Source organism: Pinus tabuliformis, chromosome 7, assembly GCF_031772625.1.
Source record: "Pinus tabuliformis cultivar Carrire ecotype Pingquan chromosome 7, CPIR1, whole genome shotgun sequence".
NCBI lineage: Eukaryota > Viridiplantae > Streptophyta > Pinopsida > Pinales > Pinaceae > Pinus > Pinus tabuliformis.
Genome location: NC_142293.1, coordinates 56,519,661 through 56,542,515, shown reverse-complemented (window position 1 = coordinate 56,542,515; position 22,855 = coordinate 56,519,661).

Below are 22,855 nucleotides of genomic sequence, written 5' to 3'. Positions count from 1 at the left end.
TTATTAGCTCTTAATAATATTTGGACTATAAACATTATCTTATCCTCTTGCAGCACTTCAGTTCGAGCTACGGATGTGGCACATGCAACTGCCAAAAGGAAATACGCTTTTCCTATGGGTTAGTTGAGCTATTGCATGATGGAATTCAGTTAGAACTCAAGTGATTGAGTTTGGTGGAGTTGATTGAAGAGTTGATGGAGTTGTGTTCAGTTTGACTTAGTTGAACTAGTTGTATTTAGTCTAACTTCCAAATACACTAGTGATGAGTGATGTGAATTAATTATTAATTAATTCACTAATTATTAACTCATAAATCAAATAAAGAATACATCAGTTAACTCAATGCATGGAAAGTTCAATGGAGACAAGTGTTAGAGGTGGGTGAAAGAGTGAGACTACTATTAGTTGTGACTATAGTTGTGCATGAGATTTGCGCAATCATTGATTGATATTGCCAATGAGGATTGCGTAGTAAAATCCAAGGGAATTTGAACTTGGATCAGATCTATTCTCAACTTGGATTGCGCAGTAGAGGCAGGCAAACAGTGGAGGAGATTTGAACCCATGACTTGTTCAGATCTGAGCTAGTTTTGTGTGTAGCATGTGGAGATAGTACTGAGTACTTGTGAGGAGTATTGTACTATGTATTGTTACATGTTTTCTATCATTATAATATACAGATAGTTGGGGGTTTTCAGCTGTATGTTTTCCCCATTACATACTGTGTTGATATGTGTGATTCATGTTTCAATGTGCGCATGCGATTGTTTTTTTAATTCCACAAAATTGATGATCAATGGTAGAGGAGGTTATGTATTATGCCTTCATTCCGCAAATAGTGTATAATCAAGATAATCTCTGTGAATAAGTGTTATATTATTCAAATTTCTACATGGTATCAGAGCGAAGTTGATCATCAGATCTATTATTCAGAAAGTGATTACATTTTATTTCTTCAGGCAGAGTCTGTAATCGGACCAGGTAGCCTCTAGATTCATCCTTCTTTTGGAAGGTGAGATATCCGGTAAATGCCCATACAGTCAATCTCTGTATGAGAAATACTTTGTTCTTACGAATTTTAGATCAAAAGCGGTTGAGTTTTGAGCTGGTGGAATTTGAATTTGCAGCAGCGTTTTCTTGGTGTCGAAGTTGAAATGTCTTTCAACGGATTGCGATTGGAGTATGCCCTTGAAGGCAACTTGAATTATATTGCATGGAAAGACAGGATGGAGGCGATGTTAGATGACAATGGGTTGACGGAGTTCATAGATGCTGAGGTCCCAAAGCCTACTAATGCTGCTCAAGTTGAGGCTTGGAAAAGAAGACAGCAAAGTGTCGAAGGATTCTATTGGAGGGCGTGAAGGATCACATTGTATCCAGCCTGCATGGAAAGGCTTCTCCATACTTGATGTGGAAAGCGTTGACAGATTTATTCCAAAGCAAGAGCGACCAGAGGAAGTTGGCGCTGAAGGATAAACTCAGAAACATTAAGTGTGAGAAAGGAGACAATATGCCAAAGTATCTCACGAAGTTCACCCAATGTCGGGATGAGCTGGGAAGTGTGGGGATGACTGTCGATAATGAGGACTTGGTGAGCTTGGTTCTCCTTGGTCTTCTAAAGAGTTGGCATTCCTATCAGGACTCTGTCAATGGTCGAGAGAAATTGCCAGGATGGGAGAGACTTTGGTCTGATCTTGTGCAAGAGCAGATCAGGCGGAATACCAGGGATGGATCTTCATCAAAGGCATCTGATGAAGAAAATTGCGCTTTGGCTACCAAAGCAAAGAAGGGGAAGAACAAGAAAGCTTCTCATTCCGGTGCGAAAGGCAAGAAGTAGGACATGTCCAAGGTGAAGTGTTTTCACTGTCACCAGCACGGACATTATGCCACAAATTGTTCGCAGAAGAAGAAAAATAAGCAAGCTGTTGGATTTGCAGCAGGAGAGGTCTTAGTCTCGCAGTTTGAGCCGGATTTTTTGCTGATCGCATGCTTGGTATCAAGTGTGATGGGATCGGTATGGTTCTTGGATAGTGGTGCGTCTTTTCACATGATAGGAGATCGAGATTTGTTTTCTGATATGGATGAGAAAGATCTTGGAGTGCACATCGAGATGGGCGATGATGGTAGATACAGTGCGACCGGTATTGGTACCATTTCCTTTAAGAGGGAGTCTAGTAACCCCTTCGTATTGAAGGAAGTGATGCATGTTCCAGGATTGAAGAAGAATCTTATCTCTATGGCGATGTTAGAAGACAAGGGATATGATGTTGTCTTCAGCGAGGGAAAGGCTTTCCTGCGCAGTAAGACAACTGGAGAAACTCGGAAGATAGGGGTTCGAGTCAAGAACCTTTATCAATTGCATGTAGATGGCTGCGCAAAAATGGCATGCAAGGTAGAAGGATTGGTGAGCCGGGATGATGGCAAGCCGTGGCATCGGAGATTGGGCCACCTTCACCATGGAGCCTTGAAGATACTGCAACAGATTTCTACTGGGATTCCTCAAGGCACTCTTGCGCAGTCATATCAGTGCAAGGGGTGTACTTTGGGAAAATTTGTGAAAGCCACCTTTCACGAGAAGGATAGTTGCGCCACGACGATCCTTGAAAGAATTCACACACACGTGTGTGGACCTTTCTCAGTAGCTTCGACAGCAAAGCACAAGTACTATGTGATCTTTGTTGATGATTTCTCTCGAAAGTGCTGGATCTTCTTCATGCAGAAGAAGAGCGAGACATACTCAAAGTTCTGTGAGTTTAAAGCACTGGTCGAGAAGGAATCGGGGAAGAAGGTGACGGCTCTTAGGAGCGAAAATGGTGGTGAATTCATCTCTGGCGAGTTCAAGGACTTCTGCAGTGCAAAAGGGATTCGAAGAGAGCTCATAGCTCCCCATAACCCATAACAGAACGGGGTTGCTGAGTGGAAGAACAGAACGATCGTGGGTGCTGCACGGGCGATGTTGCATGATCAGGGCCTACCCCTTCACTTGTGGGCGGAGGCATGCAATACTGCAGTATATGTGCAGAACCGTTGTCCTCACAAGATACTTGGCATGAGTACACCCGAGGAGGCTTATTCTGGTAAGAGGCCTGTTATTTCCCATTTGAGGATTTTTGGTTCTCCTGTTTACATGCATGTGACGAAGGATGCCAGGAAGAAGCTGGAGCCGTCTGCAGAGGTTGGGATATTTGTGGGGTACACTAATACGCCCCACAACTATCATGTGTATTTTGCAGACAGTCGCAAGACTGTTGTGCGACGGGTATCAAATTTCAGGAGGAGAAAGCCATGAAGTGTTCACTTGAGAGGGAGCCACACTTTCATGCAGATGAGGAGCTATTAGTTCCTAAGGATGAGCTTCAAGATGTGGATCAACCACAAGATGAAGTTCATGGAGTGGAAGATACCACTCATGCAGCGCCAACAATCATAGGGCGAAAGCGCACTACAGAAGCTGAGCGACTGGCTCAAGATGCAGAGAAGGTTGTAGGACCACCTACAACACAACGTAGACAGAAACAATCACCTGATCAGTACACTGGATACATGGCTCTTATGAGCAAATGTGTCGTGACTGAGCCATCCTCTTTCGAAGAAGCTGTGGAGGATCTCGCATGGGTAGATGCCATGGTGGAAGAGTATGATTCGATTGTCAGAAACAGTGCATGGGAGATTGTCCCAAGATCAGAGGGGAAATCCGTGCTGATCATTTTACTTTACGTAGATGATTTGATTTTGACGGGAGATGAGCTGTTGATACTTTCATGCAAGGAGGATCTTGCTAGAGAGTTTGAGATGAAGGACTTGGACCTCCTTCATTATTTCCTGGGATTGAAAATTTGGCAGCACAATGATGGACTATTTGTTTCTCAGGGTAAGTATGCCCAGGAGATACTAGAGAAGTCCAACATGCATGGTTGCAAGCATGTTGATACTCCTCTTCCTGGAGGTTGGAGGAAGGAGGATGCTACTTCAGCGGAGGTAGTGGATGCCACTGTTTATCGACAGTTGGTGGAGTCGCTTATATATTTAGTCAATACACGACTTGATATATGCTATGCTGTTAACCATCTTTCACAAGCTATGGTTAAGCCAACCAAGCTCTTCTGGAAGGCAGGCAAGCATGTATTGCGTTATCTCAGAGGCACATCGGGATATGGATTGTGGTACAGACAGGAGGATGAGGTGAAGCTATGTGGCTTCACGGATGCAGATTGGGCAGGGAGCCCAACGGACGGAAAGAGCACATCTGGAGGGATCTTCAGTATCGGGTCGATGACAGTTTCTTGGTACAGCAGGAAGCAGAGATCTATGGCACTCAGTTCAGCAAAGGTCGAGTATATGGCAGCAAGTTTGGCTGCATGCGAGGCTATATGGATGAGGAAGATCCTGGTCGGGTTGTTTGGGTCACACTTGGAGCCTACTGTGATTTATTGTGATAACCAGAGTTGCATTAAACTCTCGGCTAATCCAGTATTTCATGATAGATCTAAGCACATCGACATCAGGTACCATCATATCAGAGATTGTGTGCAGCGGAGAATCATCTTACTTTCATACATTCCCACGGAGGATCAGGATGTTGATATCTTGACGAAGGCGCTCACCAGGAGCAAATTCGAATACCAAGAGGAAGGATAGGGGTTGCAGATAATCCATATCTTGTTGAGAGGGAGTGTTGAAAATGCAACAAGATGATGGAGCTTAGTGAAAAGAAGTTGCCTTCACTAAGTGGGCCCACAGGCTATTTTTGGCGCAAAGTCTATTTTTAGACATATGGATCATGGTCTATGAGTTGCAGGATGCTATTTATGGATGATTGGTCATGTTGGTAAAAATAGATGGAACTCTATTTTTAGACATATGGGTGGAGTCTATTTTTAGGCTGCCAGTCAAAAAATAGAACAGTCGAATATTATTAGCTCTTAATAATATTTGGACTATAAACATTATCTTATCCTCTTACAACACTTCAGTTCGAGCTACGGATGTGGCACATGCAACTGCCAGAAGGAAATACACTTTTCCTATGGGTTAGTTGAGCTATTGCATGATGGACTTCAGTTAGAACTCAAGTGATTGAGTTTGGTGGAGTTGATTCAGGAGTTGTGGAGTTGTGTTTCGTTTGACTTAGTTGAACTAGTTGTATTTAGTCTAACTACCAAATACACTAGTGATGAGTGATGTGAATTAATTATTAATTAATTCACTAATTATTAACTCATAAATCAAATAAAGAATACATCAGTTAACTCAGTGCATGGACAGTTCAGTGGAGACAAGTGTTAGAGGTGGGTGAAAGAGTGAGACTACTATTAGTTGTGACTATAGTTGTGCATGAGATTTGCACAATCATTGATTGAGATTGCCAATGAGGATTGCGTAGTACAAGCCAAGGGAATTCGAACTTGGATCAGATCTATTCTCAACTTGGATTGCGCAGTAGAGGCAGGCAAATAGTGGAGGAGATTTGAACCCGTGACTTGTTTAGATCTGAGCTAGTTTTGTGTGTAGCATGTGGAGATAGTACTGAGTACTTGTGAGGAGTATTGTACTATGTATTGTTACATGTTCTCTATCATTATAATATATAGATAGTTGGGGGTTTTCAGCTGTATGATTTCCCCATTACATATTGTGTTGATATGTGTGATTGATGTTTCAATGTGCACATGCGATTGTTTTTTTAATTCTGCAAAATTGATGATCAATGGTAGAGGAGGTTATGTATTATGCATGCATTCCACAAATAGTGTATAATCAGGATAATCTCCGTGAATAAGTGTTATATTATTCAAATTTCTACACTTCCTAGAAGGTAAACACACTTGTAGGAGATAAATCACACATACATAAATGAATGAAAAGACTAATCCTTGAAAAGATGATCCTTTTTTTACTACAATCAACAAATGAAATTATTATTAAGCACATTTATTCAACAACATAAATGAATACAACCAATATGAAATGAAAACATGTCAAAAAACCAATTGTATAAATAAATTGATGCAAGAATAAATAAAGGCATCAGTAATTAAAATCACACAACCAAAAATAATTACAGAAGCAAATAATATTATATGAATAAATAATTAAGGAGTTAAAATACATAACTAAAAAGAGAGCTACCTAAATTATACAACACTATGTTCTATTAGATTGGACCCTACCTCCATATAATAAAGTGCTAATATTTACCAACAGAACCACAAATTAAGTACATAAGTAAATAACATAAATTCCACATGAATAAATAACTAAGGAGTTAAAATACACAACTAAAAAATAACTACCTAAATTATACAATGCCTTCATAGAAGGTAGTGTTGATATTTACCAAGCACTGTTACATTGAAAACATAAATTAATTCAAGCTACTTAAAAGAAATTAATATTTCATAAATGTGCAAAAAAGAAACCAATTAAATAAATTAAACAAATCATAAACTATGGAAATAAATTATAATTAAAATAAAATATTAATAATTAAATTATTTAATTATGATTTGGACATTGTTCTAGGAGTTCTCTCCTATGAAATGAATGATGAATTCTTTTTATACATATTTTTTTAAAATAAAATAATAACCAATAAATGAGATCCATAAGTTTCTCATATGGTTCGATAATTAGCAAACAACAAATAACTCATACATAATTCCAAAATAATTATTAACAACTCAATTAATCATATCTAATATTAATCCAAATTGAAATAATGGAATAACAACTATATAATAATAGCATCAACCGACCAATTTTGAGGGAAAAAAAAACCATGACAAGCAACCGTGGGAATCCCTAGCTAAGCCTCGTCGTCCTCAGGAGAGAGGAGGAAGTTTTAAATTTTTAGGATAAAAGCAGAACATAACAAGTCACTCAATGGCAGTGGGAAAAAATATTTTGTTTATAAGAGGAGATGTTTGTGTGCTGAGTCTATTGTAAATTAGAATTAGATTTAACAGTTGCATTTTCTAGATTGATTAGTTGGTGTGTTAATACTTTATTTTAAATCAGAATTGCTAGTTGCATCTCCCAGATTGATTGCTAAAACAATTCTTGTTTTAAGAGTAAATGTTTATGCTGATACTTTGTCTTAAATTTATGCATCTTTCAAATTTATTAGTAAAAATAGTTGCATCTCCCAAACTGATTAATAAAAGAAAGAATATAGCAATATTTGCCCCTGCATATATTTTATAGTTACAAACTCTTAATATCTTCTAATCCAAACAACCTTGTTCAATTACAAGCACCTATCTCCTTTTTAATAAGGAGATTAGCAATGTTTTTATTTAGAGTAAATGAACAATTTTTTATTTTAAGAAACATAAATCTTACCACAAATATAGATCATAAATTTTAGCTCTCTAGCCATCACAGAATCTATTCTTTACCAGGAAAGGAAGCCATCACATATTCTACTTTTAGAAGGGATGGAAATAAAAGGAATGGAAGGTTAGTGATGTGGCTGAAGAAGAAGACACAGTTGTCTATAATAAAATGTAAATAAAATTTATTTTCAAACTATTATATTAAAATTAAAATTTTATTAATAATAATTATTGAAATATTTATTACTAAATTTTCAAGATATTTTATATATAATAAATAATTTTTATATATTATAATAAAAAATTTTAACAATAAACTCAATAGTAAAATTTAATATTTTTATTATGAATGAGAAGATTTAGAATTTTAATCTGGAAATAAATGAAATCAAAAGTTAAAAAAAATTGGCAGCGAACCCAGAAAGGGGAGAAGGCAGGCGGACGCGAAGCCAGGGGGCGAATTTAGATAAGAAAGGGAAGAGTGCGGTTGAGGAAACATCGCAGAGGATTTACCTTGACATACCGGAGGAATCGGAGGAAGAATTCGATATACGAGATTATATTGCAGAGGAGGAGCAACGTCCGACATCGGGTGGAAAAGTTGGTAAATGGAAACAGTGCAGTACTGAAATGGGAGACAGGGGAGATACGGATGAGGGGTCGGAAGAAGACGAAGAGGAAGCGGATGGCAGGCGCGGAAGGAGCAGAGGACTGAGGGGACGTGGTAACCAGAGGGGTAGAGGGAGGCCTAAAGCATGTGGAGGTCGAGGGAGCAGAGCTCAAAGATCTGAATATGAGGAAGGATCAGCCAGTGAGGTCAGAGGCAGGAAAAGAGGGAAAAAAGATATGAGGAAAAAATTGCAGGAGGCAGAGGAAGCTTATCTTCATGAAACCAACCCGAACATCCGAAGAATTATTGACCATTTAGAGGAAGATGCTATGCAGGAAATCTCAGATCCTGAAATGGAAGATTGGGAGCGGTTTCTTCCTGACCCGGGGCACACAAGAGGAAGAATGTCCTTATACAAGCAGTCATTACATGTCTATTGGGGCATGAAGAGATTATTAGCCAAGGCCATGGAGCAAGTGGCCATGGAAATGGTGGATCTGGCTCAAGGAATTCCCACCCTCAAAAGGGAGCTGAAGAATATCCAAGTAACTCTTCTTATGCAGGATAGAAAGATGGACAAGCTGTTGCAGATGTTTAAAGCGAGTGGAATGGAGGTCAAGGTAGAAAGTGAGGCCAAGCCAGATACAATGAATCAGTAGAATATGCAGTGGCTGCAAGGAGGTTTTTCTATACTTCTTTTTGTCTTTTGAAATATTAGATGGTAATGCTTCCAGTCAAGAACAGTTTGTCTGTAGTAAGAATAGAGGGGTTTTTCGCATGGTTAGATCGACTGGTCATATACTTTTTCTGGATGGCTGTTAAAAACTTTCGATGGTCACCCGGTTTCCCTTCTGGGCGGGTGGAGACCTGCCTATGTATGTAATATCTCTTTTTTCAGTAATAGAATACCGCCTCAGTTTACAAAAAAAAAAAAAGTTAAAAAAAATTGGATTGGACAACATAAATTAATTGCCTATTTTATGTTCACATTAATTGTGTTTTAGTTATATGAAGTAAATATAAAGTTAATAGCCTATTTTATTTTAACATTAATTGTGTTTTAGTTATATGAAGTAAATATAAAGTTAATAGTACTTTGTTTTTATAGTTTATAGCTTTTTTCCATATTCCAATTTTGTTTATAGTTTTTGTGTATAGTATTTTATAATTTCTTACTGAGATATTAGGTTTAATGTTATAAAGTTGAGGTACTTCATTGTTATGGAGAATGTATTTTTATTATGAATGAAAAAATTTAGTATTTTATATATGAATAGTAAATAAATGGAATTAAAAATTAAAAAATATTGGATGTGACATTATACGGTTAATTATCTATTTTATTCATCAATTGTGTTTTAGTTATATTAAGTAAGTTTAAGGTTTACTATTAAATGTTATTTTTTGTTTTTTATTTGAACTTTGTTTATAGCTTTTGTGTATTTTTTTTTTTATTATTAATATTAATATTAAAAGATTTTACATTGCAAGCTATTTAACAACATCTCTAAAATGACATCTTTCAGAGTAACCTGGCAAGTCTTGTCTGGCACTAGGGATAAACATAGGTAATGCCTTGTCTATAAAAAACAAACTTTGAGAGTATCATGAGAACTAGTTAATGTGACACATCACTCTTCATTTTTCCAGTTCTACTAGTGTAACTTAGCCAAGTAAAAACTAAAAGAGTTGTAGTAATACATATACTTGTCGAAAAACAAAACTGACAAAATATCTACATAAAAAAAAAAACACAAATTGTCAACCACGATAAACCAACAGACAGAGTGCTTGGTGGACTTGCTAGTCCAAGATGATTACTGGTGATGTGTGTTTTGGAGAATTTGATATCTACGGATAAATACTAAATTCCCTAGATAAGTAGTTGTATCTAGAACAACAATTTAAAGTGTTTTAGACTTTTCCTATAAGTAATAGATAAGATGAGAAGATGAGAAGACCTACTTGTAGTTCCGCTTTCCTCTCGTCTCTCTTGTATCAATCCTGTCGCTCCTTCCCATACTTAATATGCTTGAGAAGTACACTGTAAACACAATAGAAAACAAAGAACTGATCAAAGCACACAATCTATTGAATATAAGTGAAAGGAATCAGACACAATTCACACATATAGCCATTATGAAACAATGCAAACATATGGGAGAAAGGTTCAAACACTTTATTAGATAGAAGAAGGAACTACAACCATTGGTGTTTGATTCAAAGCCATTCCTCCAGCTTGGATCCCATCCACATCACATCAAAAGCATGACAAACTTGTAGCATTACAATACTCGCTTCAAAGCCAAATCTCATAGCAACATTATCTCCTTACAATTCAACATAATCCAACCTCTGATCACTTAGATGAGTGGTCAATTTATAGGAAGATGAAGGACGTTTTTTCATAAATGGTGGCATTGAATGGCCTTCCATACTTATAATTAGTTCCATGGAGGAGGGGATGAGAGGATAAGATGTAGCTTAACTCATTCCTCATCCATTTTCGAGCTCATAGGAGTTGATAAGTGAGGGAACCTTCTATATGACTCCAAAAGATAAGAATATTCCCAAAACCCTATGTGAATTTCGCTCATTCTCACCCAACGCAGGTGAAAGGAAGCCTAAGTGCTTTGCATAGCACCCTAACAGTGGACTCAACTGCTTTGAAGTGCACCTTTACAAGGGCTTACCTGCGTTAGTCCCTCTAGAGGATATTTCTAGATGTCTTCAAGTCATGAAACTATCTGGGAAGGAGGCATTCAAAGGGGTCACTTGTTTAGGGCATGAAGCAACTTAAATTAGGGTTTAATGAGCCCTAAAACACTGATCTGGATGATGGGATTGATGTGCCCAAATGGATCTGTAATAGCTGCCCCCTAAAGCATGAAGTCGGAAAAATGCCAATGTCAAATGAAATGCTTTACGATGTGATGAAGAGGTATCAAAGTGGAAGGTGACCTGCATCAATTACAATACATATATCATGATATTTGATTTTACATGAATTGCTGAGTGAAGGCATACCCATGCTCAACTTATAAAATTTCATTACATGTACATAAACATTCGTCTACAGATATAGACCCATGATCAGAATGACCATCAATGTAAAACCATTGTACATATGATTTAGTAATCCTGAAATCACAGCCCGGATGGATGAAACTAGATCCATGCTCTTCTATCTCGTTCAATCGTTCGATCAAGTACGAGTATAACCATGTGAACATATGATCTGAAGTCGAACATGGGAAGACACCATCTGATTACCAGCCAATGATGTAAGCTGTTAACATATGTGAGAAAAATCACCGATGATGATAATGATCCTCAAGGTACTGTAGTACATTTTGCATGGTGTGAATGGATGATTTGATGTCGAACACCATAAAAAGTCTTTCAATTGAAGGCCATTGATGTATGCCTATCACCGGAAGCGAGAAACCTGCCATTGATGCATGCAAGCCTCAAGGTATTGGAAGGGTGTTTCTAAGTCAAATTCTTGGATAATGTGTTGATGTCAACAAGAAGCGACTCATCGTAGGAGGGCCTTGATGTATGCCACATCAACAACACGAAATGAGTGTAGTGATTTTAGAGATGTAATTTAACTGACGACACAAGGTTCAGGAATGACGGTCATGAAAATGAAGGTTTACGGTATTGTAAAAGATGAATTTTGACTGAATGACTTCTCTTGAACATGTCGGTAACACTAAAATGAATTGGTAGCATTGACCCAAAACAAAGTGATGGATGGTATGATAGACTAACGATGTGATAACCATAATGTTGATAACCCAACCCAAATAGTCACGGTGATGGAGTGAAAGTGTCATGTTCAAGAGCGACCTGCTACCATAAAGTGGTTTCCCCTATTTCCCATTTTCCCCAGTCATTGCTGACCAGTACCTCTTTATTTTTATCAAGCTTGAGGAAGATAGCATATTCTTGTTGTATAATTTCACCCTTCGGGCGAATCCATTGCTAATTGATGTTTTAACGAGTCTGCGAAGGTGAAACTCGGTCTTTTCTAGATGGACAAGTTTGTCGCTATTTGATGTTTTAACAAGTTTAATGACAAAGATAACTCGACCCTTTTCATGTTTAGAGAGTTTGAAAAGGTACAAAAAGAAAACTTCACAAGTTCTTTTTCGTAAATTAATCTCTTAATCCTGAAAAAGCATAAAATAATACAAGAGAGATATCGTTTCCAATCCGTTAACGAGATGGAAAGGACAAGTGCTCGACAATCTTTTCATGTTTAGAGAGTCTGAAAAGAGCTTAAAGTGGACTCCAAGGGGGTTCCTTTTTCATTTTTAACAGAGCTCGAAAAAGAGATAAAAGTGCACTCTGTGGTCAAAAGTACAATTTACAATCGAGCACGTCGAATTCTGTAAGTCAGTTGCAAAACCTGCTCAAAACACCACCAAATGGATTCAAAATACTCGTTTCATAGGCAAAAATAGGTAAATACTAATTTTTACTCGATTAATGAACATGAAATAAACATAAAACAAGTTTTTACCATGATATTTTACCATTTGGAACTTACCATTCAGTTTTGTGCTTTGAACTAGTTTTTTACCTCGATCTTCACCAGCTGATTGCAAGAGATTCTACGAACCATTTCTTGAGCCGTCTGGACCAGGTAGGAGCTAAAACTCTCTACTTTCTTTTCAAGTCATTCTTTTGTCATTTCATGCAAGTTTTAGGGTTTTTTGGGGCCCCTGGGGTTTCATTTTTTCGCTCTGGGATCAACGCAGGCTTTCACATCGAAAACTGTGCTGAAGAGCACCCAGATAGAAGCATGCATGCTCTGCAGTGCACTGTCTTTGTGCCTGGGCTGCGCTGGGCAAGTTTCCCAAGTTTGATTTAGCTGTTTGCTCCAAAATTTGTCCTATTTTTTGCATGGAAAGGATCCTAATTAAGCTTATGATTGTGTTTCAGGCTTTCATCGGATCAAAATGTCGATTACATGGTGAGAAAGAGAGCACGAAGAACAAGACATGGTTGCCCTAAACAATTCGGGTACAGTTGAGGCCCTCAAAAATTGCAGGTTACTCAAATACTTCAAGTTGTCCGAAATGAGGCAACAAATAGAACTACTACAGTTCCTTGTTCATGCATGGCATCTGGCAGATCAAACTTTTCACATTAGGGACAAGATGGTCCCTATTACCATTGATGATATTTATTTTCTTACCGGACTGTCGAGGCGAGGTGCCCCCATCTCACTTTTTGGATTTGCCCATGGAGGTGAATCGGTGAGAGATTATATTAGACAGTTTTGTCGGCCAGGTACACAACCTAGCAAGGATGGGAAAATAAACATCAGGGATGTAGGTGATTTGCCTTTGAGAATGATCCTCTTCACAATCGCAAAATTGGCTGGAAATGTGACACTACATCTGGTGAACATATCTTATATGTAGTATGCATTGGAGTGTCTAGAGCCAAAAGTTTTCAACTGGTGCGAGGATGTGATTTCCTCACTGAAAGAACAACTGACCAAGGTAAAAAGTGGTAAGACAAAGAATTTCTGCTATGGTTCAATCTTAATCGCTCTTACCTTAGAGAGAATCCCATTGATGTAACTACATCATGTATCACTGGGTGTAGCTGGTCCTAGAGATCCACGTATGCAGAGGTGGGTCGAATTGATGGCTCGACATGCGGGTCAGTCAACAATCATTTTTTCCTCTGCATTTTTAAGTTGGCTTGAGAGACAACATCTTCTCATCAAGGAGCATCCATACTCAGGGTTGGATTTCTGTGGAGATCCAGATTTGATTCTACTAGTTGGAGCACAATGGGGTGCTATGGGTAAGTTGTTTGACCAAAGTGTTTTTTGATTTTTCAAGTTTTGTACATGTTTTTGTGTTTTTAATGTTTCCAAGACTACGCTAAAGTTACTCTTATGCATGCAGATATGGGTATTGTTTGAGGTCGAGGGAAGGTCACAAAGTAACTCTGTGAAAACTAGAGATTTCTTTGATTTGGCTTGATGAATTCCAAATAAAATTCCTGTAAAATAACTATCCATTTCGAGTATTTTCCCCCTAGTAATTTACGTGACAAAATGTATGTCATAGGGTTGCAATCTGAAACGACAGTTGTTTTCTGTAGCAGGATGTAATGGCGAAATATTTGAACAGCTTGCATAGCTGCCAAAGCTAGTTTTTCAACACAAGATTACTTACTTTCTGTATCGTTGATATTACCACTCAAATAATAAATCGGATGTTCAATCCCATTTTCTTCCTGGACTAAAGTCTAAAACCATGCCAATGGTTGTATCTGCAATGGCGAGATACAAGTAATAGTTGTTTTGGTAATTTTAAGAATACATTAATGAAGCTCTAATCAAGGTATCTTTAAGAGCATCAAAGTAAGCTTGTGCAACCTGATCCCAATGGAAGGGTATCTCCTTTTTCAAAAGACGTGTAAAACCTTTAGCCATCTTAGCGTAATTAGGAATGAACCTCCTCAGAAAGTTTGCTTTCCCTTGGAGTCTCTGTAACTGTAAAAGATTTGAAGGTGGAAGAAAATCAATAACTGCCTGAACCTTTAATAGATCGAGTCAAATCCCCTCTCTAGACACTACAAATCCAGGCAATCGACCAGAACCAACACAAAACACACATTTGTGTGGATTGAGTCGTACCTTGTAGTGTCGACACCGTAAAAATATCGCTCTCAAATGTTGTGGGTGATCAGTCCGCTTTCATGAATGAGAAAGTAAATCGTCAAGGTAAGGTTGAACAATGTGCTTCATGTCATGGAAGGCATAATTCATTGCCCTCTAAAATGTGGCCCCTACATTCTTCAAACCGAAAGGGAGTTTCCTATAGGTGAATGTGCTCCATGGACAAATAAAAGTTGTTTTCGATTGGTCCTGTGGGCGGATATTGATTTGATTGTAGCCGGAAAATCCATCCATAAATGAGAATATTTCACATTCGGCACATTCATCAATAATCTAGTCGATAAAAGGAGTAGGATAATTGTCTTTTGGACATGCCTGATTTACATCCCTATAATCGACGCACACTAGAATTGTCCCTTATTTCTTCATGACAGGAACAAGGTTCGAAACCCAGTCAGTAAGAGGTACAGGGTAAATGAAACCAGCCCGCAAAATTTTTTCAACTTCTGCCTTAATTGCAACGACTTTCTTTGGATGAACAGGTCTAAGCCGCTGTTGAACTAGCTTGACATCAGGCTACATTTTAATTTCGTGTTCAACAATACTAGAGTCAATGCCTGACATCTCCTCGTAAGACCATGCAAAGATATCTCTAAATTAACGAAAGAGAGTAAAGTAACTATCAAGTTCTGATGGAAAACAATATTTGCTGACATGAATGTTCTCTACAACATTAGGCTTGGTCAAAATATTAATAGAAATCATTTCTTCAATATTTGACAGGTTTCGCTCAGATTCTACGGTGTCTATGAAAACTGAATTCGAAAGGAAATAAATAAATAAAGGGTGGTTTAGTTCATTTGAATAATCTTCGATGTCATCTGGAAGATGGGAACGATGATGATAATCTTCCCAATGTTATTCTCATATCATCATTGATTGGACGATTCCTTCATCTGTAGAATGTATACGTGAGAAAGGATTCGAAGAAGTACCATATTCTAACGAACGGTCTACCCATACAATTGGTGAATGCAGATTTGGGTTTGCGGCACAAGCCAGAAAAATTTATTGCTATGTTAGTTCAATGGGGTTTAGCAGCCTTACCCCAATATTACTATCAAATTCAAACTTGTTGGTAATACTCCTTAAATCAGATTAGGTGGAGGAAATCATGTTGCAAGTCTCTACTCTTGCTACTTCCTCCAAATCAGATGGTGACAGTAGTGTAAAAGTACCCATTAGGGAAGGATCTTTAAAGAGACCTACTCCAACACTTTGAAGTGACAGCGGGGGTCTGTGTACCAATGGAATGCTTCCCGTAGCATGTGAACAATTGGCAAAGAAGGTAAGATGATCGATGACTGTGATTCCACTCTTATGAGGGAATGCAATAATACGAAAGTACGTGGAAACCACAACAACCATAACATATACCCATGGCATTCCTAGTAAAATGTTGTAATCGAGGGGTCCGTCAACTACCTCAACTTCAACAGTAAATTTTTTGCTCCCTAGTACGATTTGCAGGTTACTCAAAATCCCACAAGGAGTATATGTTCATCCATCAAAAGCTTTTAACGTGGTTGGTGATTGTGACAACGACGGTGAACCAAGTGTTTTCTATCAGCTTATTGACATAATGCAAGTATATGCCCCCTTTTCAATAATAGTTCGGTGAACATTCTTATTGAGAGCTTTTACTTGAATTAGGAAAGCTAACTGCGCTGATAACTGTGGTGTATATCCCGCATGGTTAAAAACCGCAAGATTAGAATTCGTAGGGTCTATTTCGCCAATTGTTGATAGTAAAGCCTACTTCTAGGAGGGACAATTTTGTAACACCTCGAGTGTCGACATAACAAAAGGCGATTGAGCAAGATCTTCCACTATGCTATAGTTCTGAGCTGCTCGAGCCTGAGGGTTAAATGTCGATTTATGCACAACTCCCTTTGGTGGTTTTATTGTCAATTTTGGTACAATAGGTGGAATATTCTTAGATGAAGTCGAAGTCGAAGGATTAGGTTGATCAATGGCCTGATTATTCGATGATGATGGTGGATTTATATAATCTTTGTTCCTCGTTGACACCAAAACTTTGTTTTATGGCTTTGTGATGGATAACATGAGTACTTGGGATGTGGAAGCATGGTCTGTCGCAACCAAATGTGTCTCCGGGTTTGGAAACGAATCAGTCAACACTGCAGATGTGTTTGAAGTATTTAAAAGTTTAGAGACCTCTAAACGGTGTGGACAATCTCTTGTAAAATGCTCATCATTACAAATCAGAGATGGGTAACAAGGTTTCCTTGCCGAAGTAGAGGAATCAGATGATTTCTCTTGAGGCAAATTATCTTATTTCTTCTTGTTTTCCCCCTTTTTCTTACCTCCTGGTTTCTTTTGATTTTTTCCTTTGTCAGATGACACGACATTAATTTCAAAAGCAAGAGTGTTTTCTGATGCATTGGTAGTTTGATTGGTAATGGCAAGAGTTTGACCAGATGGTATTCTTGCCATTTGTGTGCTCGAAGAACCGATCGCACCATCACTAGCATGCGAGTCCTTACTCGATTGTGGAGGAGGAGGAACTGTGAAAGCTGGTCGAGGTGCATTGGGAATTTTGTCAGAGAGCGTGCCGGATTGTGTGTAAATTAATCCAAGTATTGGGCACGAGCAATTACTTTCTCTGCTGTGACAACTCCACCTTTTTCCACATCCTCGGTGATTGATGGCAACAAGGATTTTATGAACCACTCAGTTAAAAACTAATTAGGAACATATGTCTTAACCATTCGACACGACGCTTCCACTCATGAATATGATCTGATATATGGGTAGCAGTAGTCTGTTTAAAGTTGGTTAGGAGTTCCGTTCCAGTCTCGTATCTGATAGGTAACTGGAAGTGGGTCAAAAATGTGGTGGCTAAAGTCGTAAAGTAGTTGAAAGAAGCTCTTTTTAACTCAATGTACTATTTAGTAGCCGGACCAGTAAGTGTTCTTTGGAAAAGACAGAGTCTAACTGAATCATCATTTAAGGAATTTGATGAACACCACAAATGAAAGGTCATGACATGATTTGATGGGTCTTCTCTAATATTTCCATTGAATTTTAGAATGTCAGAAGGTAACTTATGCGGAATCACCGGCCACCAAGGTGCATATAAGATTGGATCATTAGTGAGCCGATTTAAATTTGGTAACTCTAAAGTTGCTACAAATGGAAATTGTCGATTCAGGTCAGGTTGAGCATACCTAGGATATGATGGAATTGCTTGAGAAATAGGTCTTTGCATACCAACATATGGCATCTGCATTTGGTAACCTTGATAAGGTTGTTGTTGAACGAATCTAGCATAAGGTGGTTATTGATAACCAGGTTGAATTTGTGGTTGTCCATAACCTACAAAGCCTTGTTGACCAGGACCTTGGTAAGATTGATATTGTCCAAACCCAGGTTGAGCTTGTTGGGCAAGTCCAAATTGGCGTTGGAATTGCTAGAATTGGGGTTGTTGAAATTGAGGCTGCCATGGTTGTTGAATCAACTGTTGTTGTTGATTTAATAGTTATTGTTGCCTAGCAATGAAAGGTTGGCCAGGTTGTGAATAAAATATACCAGTGTAAGCTTGGGTCAGTCCAGATAAGGGTATACTAACCTGAGGTTGTTGTTGAACCCCAGAAACAAGTGGTTGTTGTACAACAACATGAGAAACTTGAACTTCTTGACCCGAAACTTATGGTTGCGAGGTAGAAGGACCAGTTTGTACCAGTTGAGATACAACAGTTTGAACTTGTGACTGTGGTATAGTAGTAACAAAAGGTGTAATAGGAATAGATAACATAGTTTCAATTGGTTGTGTTAGATACACAAGCCTTGGTTGAACTGACATTGTTGGTTTCCATTGACAAACTCGAATTCCAGGTTGACTTGAATATTGTGGGATATTACCATATGACGGTCGTCCGGAATACGGAGGATAAGGTGAATAAGCATATTGCTCTCCATATGGTGGAAATCCAGTATTTATGGATACATAGGTCTTTGTTGACCACATTGCCCAGCTTGATATTGATATGTAGGATCAAACTGTTCAGTTCCCGTTAAAGAAGAACCAGGTAAAATTTTGGTTGAGGACATGGGTGATGACCATGGTGTAGAAGCAACCCCTGAGTGGGTTCCAGATAAAGATTGGTAACCAACCGAGACGGACGATTCACCATATAGGTGCGACTCAAGTGTGGTAGAAAACATCGAAGAAGTTGTAACAGAAGATTCTGCTGCATCTACATCAGATGATACAGTCTGGGATGTTGATAGTTGTTCAACCATAGTTAACTGACCCAAATGTTGTCCTAAAGAATCGACGGGTACTTGAAAATAAGTAGGATCAAACGAAGCAGTAAAATGAGGAGTATGAGGGTAAAGATAAAGCATAGTTCCAAAGTGGAATGGGGTTCCAAGTGTAGAATCTTCTTCCAATTCTTCCTCTATAGCAATTAAACCCAGTGGAAGAACTTCATCGTCTGGTTCATAAAAGATTTCTGGTGTTGATAAAGTTGAAGTTTTAGTAGTTACTGATATCTGCGGGGTAACCAGTTGACTGTCTTCTGGTAAAGTAACAACTTCTGAATGTTCAAATTCGAAGTTCAGATGTTCGGGTAAATGAACAACAGTTTCAGAAAGAGGTTCCTGAACAACTTCAGGTTCAGATGTAACTTCTATTTGAACTGTGATAGGTTCTGGATTAACTTCTGGTTGAATTGATTCAAGTTCAGAAGTGATTTCTTGTTGAGCAACTTCAAGTTGAGGATCAACTTGTTGTTGAAAAACTTCGGTTACTGTTTCACTAGGATCAGTGATAATGTCCTCAGGTAATTATGAAACTTCTCCTTCAAAAACAGATTTACTAGAAATGGTTGGAGTAACTGGAGTCTCAGTACTTACCAGAATAGATGATTCAGGTAATTCAGGTGAAGAACTAGGAGTTCTTGATGTACTTGACTCAGTTAAGTGAGACCGCTTTGACCGAATAGGTGTAGCTTCGGGTGGCAAAGGCAGTTTGCTCGCTGCTCTTCGCGAATGACGAGGTAAGGGTTGATGTTCCTCCACGATTGATGATTGATTTTATTATAAAAAAAGAAATAAAAAAAAGGGGTAAACTAGGCAAAAGGTTTACCAAGCAACTGTGAACTATAGAATACCTCTTGCGAACCAAGAAGTACGGGCATGCAATCTCCCCGAATGCTGTGTTCGGTGTATCACAGTGTACAAGGCGGCCGACTCGGTTACTTAAGGATGGATAGCAACCTAGATTTTTCCTCCCATATATACCCGAAGTTACGTGGAGGCCCAATCCATATAAGCGTTGTCTAATGCAAAACCACACAATGAGAGCATTCCCATATACTTTACGTACTGTAACACCACCCTATATACCCAAAGTTACGTGGACGAACTACGATATACTCACGTATGTGGAATGAGGTATCACACTCCAGATGTATTGCAGACAAGTTAGTGATAGCTGCTTTATTTTACGACGTCAGAACACATCTCTAACATAGAACCACTAAATGTTCTCGTTAATGACAATGCTCCATTAGGTAAATTGATGTTAATTTTAAGTTGATCTTGCTTAGGAATTTTCCTTTCAATTTCACCACATGATGTATTTTGAAATTCCTAGGAATGCAACTATCATGATAAGAATTCTTTCCATTCAATTTAACAATGAAAATCCTAGCTACATAGGGATAAAGCAATCATATTTCTTTTGATCAAAGAGCAAAGAGCACAATATAATGCAATTTCCCTACACTATTCGTATGAGCGCACACAAACTTTTTCAATGCAACATATATGTATTTCTTCTCGATTTCCTTAATGTGAATATGAATAAAAGGAAATATGCACATACAATCAATCAAACTTTCATAAGAACGAAGACTTTTACGAAAATTTTAATTCGAAGGAAGAGAAGACTTTACGACACTTTCTTTCGAATGAAGATTAATCAACTATATTCTAACTTTGACTATCGATCGATAATGACAAAGAAAACATTAATTAATCAAATCAAAGTTGGGCTAGACAAGGAGATTGAAACTTTTTCTCTGAGACATAACATTCATTGATCAAGCAACAAACACACAAACATAGAAAAGTTGGCAAAAACAATTTCCAAAGGTGGGAAACTGATCCTAGGAGGATCAACGTAGCCCTGAATGGGAGACAATGTGCTTCAGAGCACTGTCCCTAGCCAGGGGTGCTCTGCAGCGCATTATGTCCCTCACAAGCCTGTGCTGGTGACAGTGAGCCATTTCAAGAGGCAATTTGACACAATTTTGACCAATTTTTCAATGCAAAGGGATGAATTACAGTCTATGAACACAAGTAAGGTTTGCAAGAATGTCCTAGGAGGTGGATAAGCTACTAGGAAAGAGGATATTCCCTAGTGGAGTTGCCAATTTGTTTTGGAGAATTTGGTATCTACGGATAAATACTAATTCCCTAGATAAGTAGTTGTATCTAGAACAACAGTTTAAAGTGTTTTAGACTTTTCCTATAAGCAATAGATAAGATGAGAAGATGAGAAGACCTACTTGTACTTCTGCTTTCCTCTCGTCTCCCTTGTATCGATCCTGTCACTCCTTCCTGTACTTAATATGCTTGAGAAGTACACTGTAAACACAACAGAAAACAAAGAACCGATCAAAGCACATGATCTATTGAATATAAGTGAAAGGAAACAGATGCAATTCACACATATAAGCATTATGAAACAATACAAACATATGGGAGAAAGGTTAAAACACTTTATTCGATAGAAGAATGAATTACAACAATTGGTGTCTAATTCAAAGCCATTCCTCCAACTTGGATCCCATCCACATCACATTAAAAGCATGACAAACTTGTAGCATTACAATATTTGCTTCAAAGCCAAATCTCATAGCAACATTATCTCCTTACAATTCAACATAATCGAGCCCCTAATCACTTATATGAGTGGTCAATTTATAGGAAGATGAAGGAGGTTTTGTCATAAATGATGGCATTGAATGGCCTTCCATACTTAGAATTAATTCCATGGAGGAAGGGATGAGAGGATAAGATGCAACTTAACTCATTCCTCATCCATTTTCGAGCTCATAGGAGTTGATAAGTGAGGGAACCTTCTAGATGACTCCAAAAGATAAGAATATTCCCAAAACCCTATATGAATTTTGCTCATTCTCATCCAGCGTAGGAGAAAGGAAGCCTAAGTTCTCTGCAGAGCACCTTAACAGTGGACTCAATTGCTATGCAGTGCACCTTTACAAGGGCTTACCTACACCGGTCCCTCTAGAGGCTATTTATAGATGTCTTCAAGTCATGAAACTGTCTGGGAAGGAGGCATTCAAAGGGGTGACTTGTTTAGGGCATGAAGCAACTGAAATTAGGGTTTGATGAGCCCTAAAACACTGATCTGGATGATGGGATTGATGTGCCCAAATAGATCTTTAACAATGTGGCAGAAGAATTGGCTTGAGGAGAGGCCTGAGCTAGAGCATTGATGATTGCTGGCACTTCTTGATGCTCATTTGATTCCATGTTGAGCTTGAAACAACATAACGTTCTATGTGAGACTGTTTGACCACAATATCATCCAAGTTGTATCTGATATCCCTCAGAATTCTCTTTATATCCCCTTGACCTGCAAACAACTTGTAGTTGTCTACTTGCTTGTCTCAAATAACCATGCTGAGAAGAGTTTCTAGTTGTTGATGAAGGTTGATGGAATGAAGGAAATGAATCCTTCCCTTACGAAACTTCTTCAGATTTGGTACCCACTTGAGGCTGCTACCTCCTAACTTAGAATCTGAGAAATAGACTTGATCCCCAAACTCTTTTGCCTTTAGATGGAGAATTTTCTTGCAAAAATCCATAGGAGCTACCTCAAAAACATTGGCTACGGATTCCCAATCAAAGAAACATCATCGTCACGTCGAAGGTGACCTAGGAGTGCCACCCTTGCAACTAGGAAGGCATTTCCGAGTGGCCATGATGACAAATAACCTACAATGCAATGAACTAAAACTTGTGGTATACTGATCAAATCTAATGGATAGAATGAATTGATAGTAGGGTTTCCTAATGAAAAGGGACGAAAGCAGTATTGTTACAACATTGGTTGTGTTATGTGAATGAAAAACAAGAAATGAAATCCCACGACTCTTGCACACCGAAAACTACTCATAATCCCAACCTTCATGAACGCTG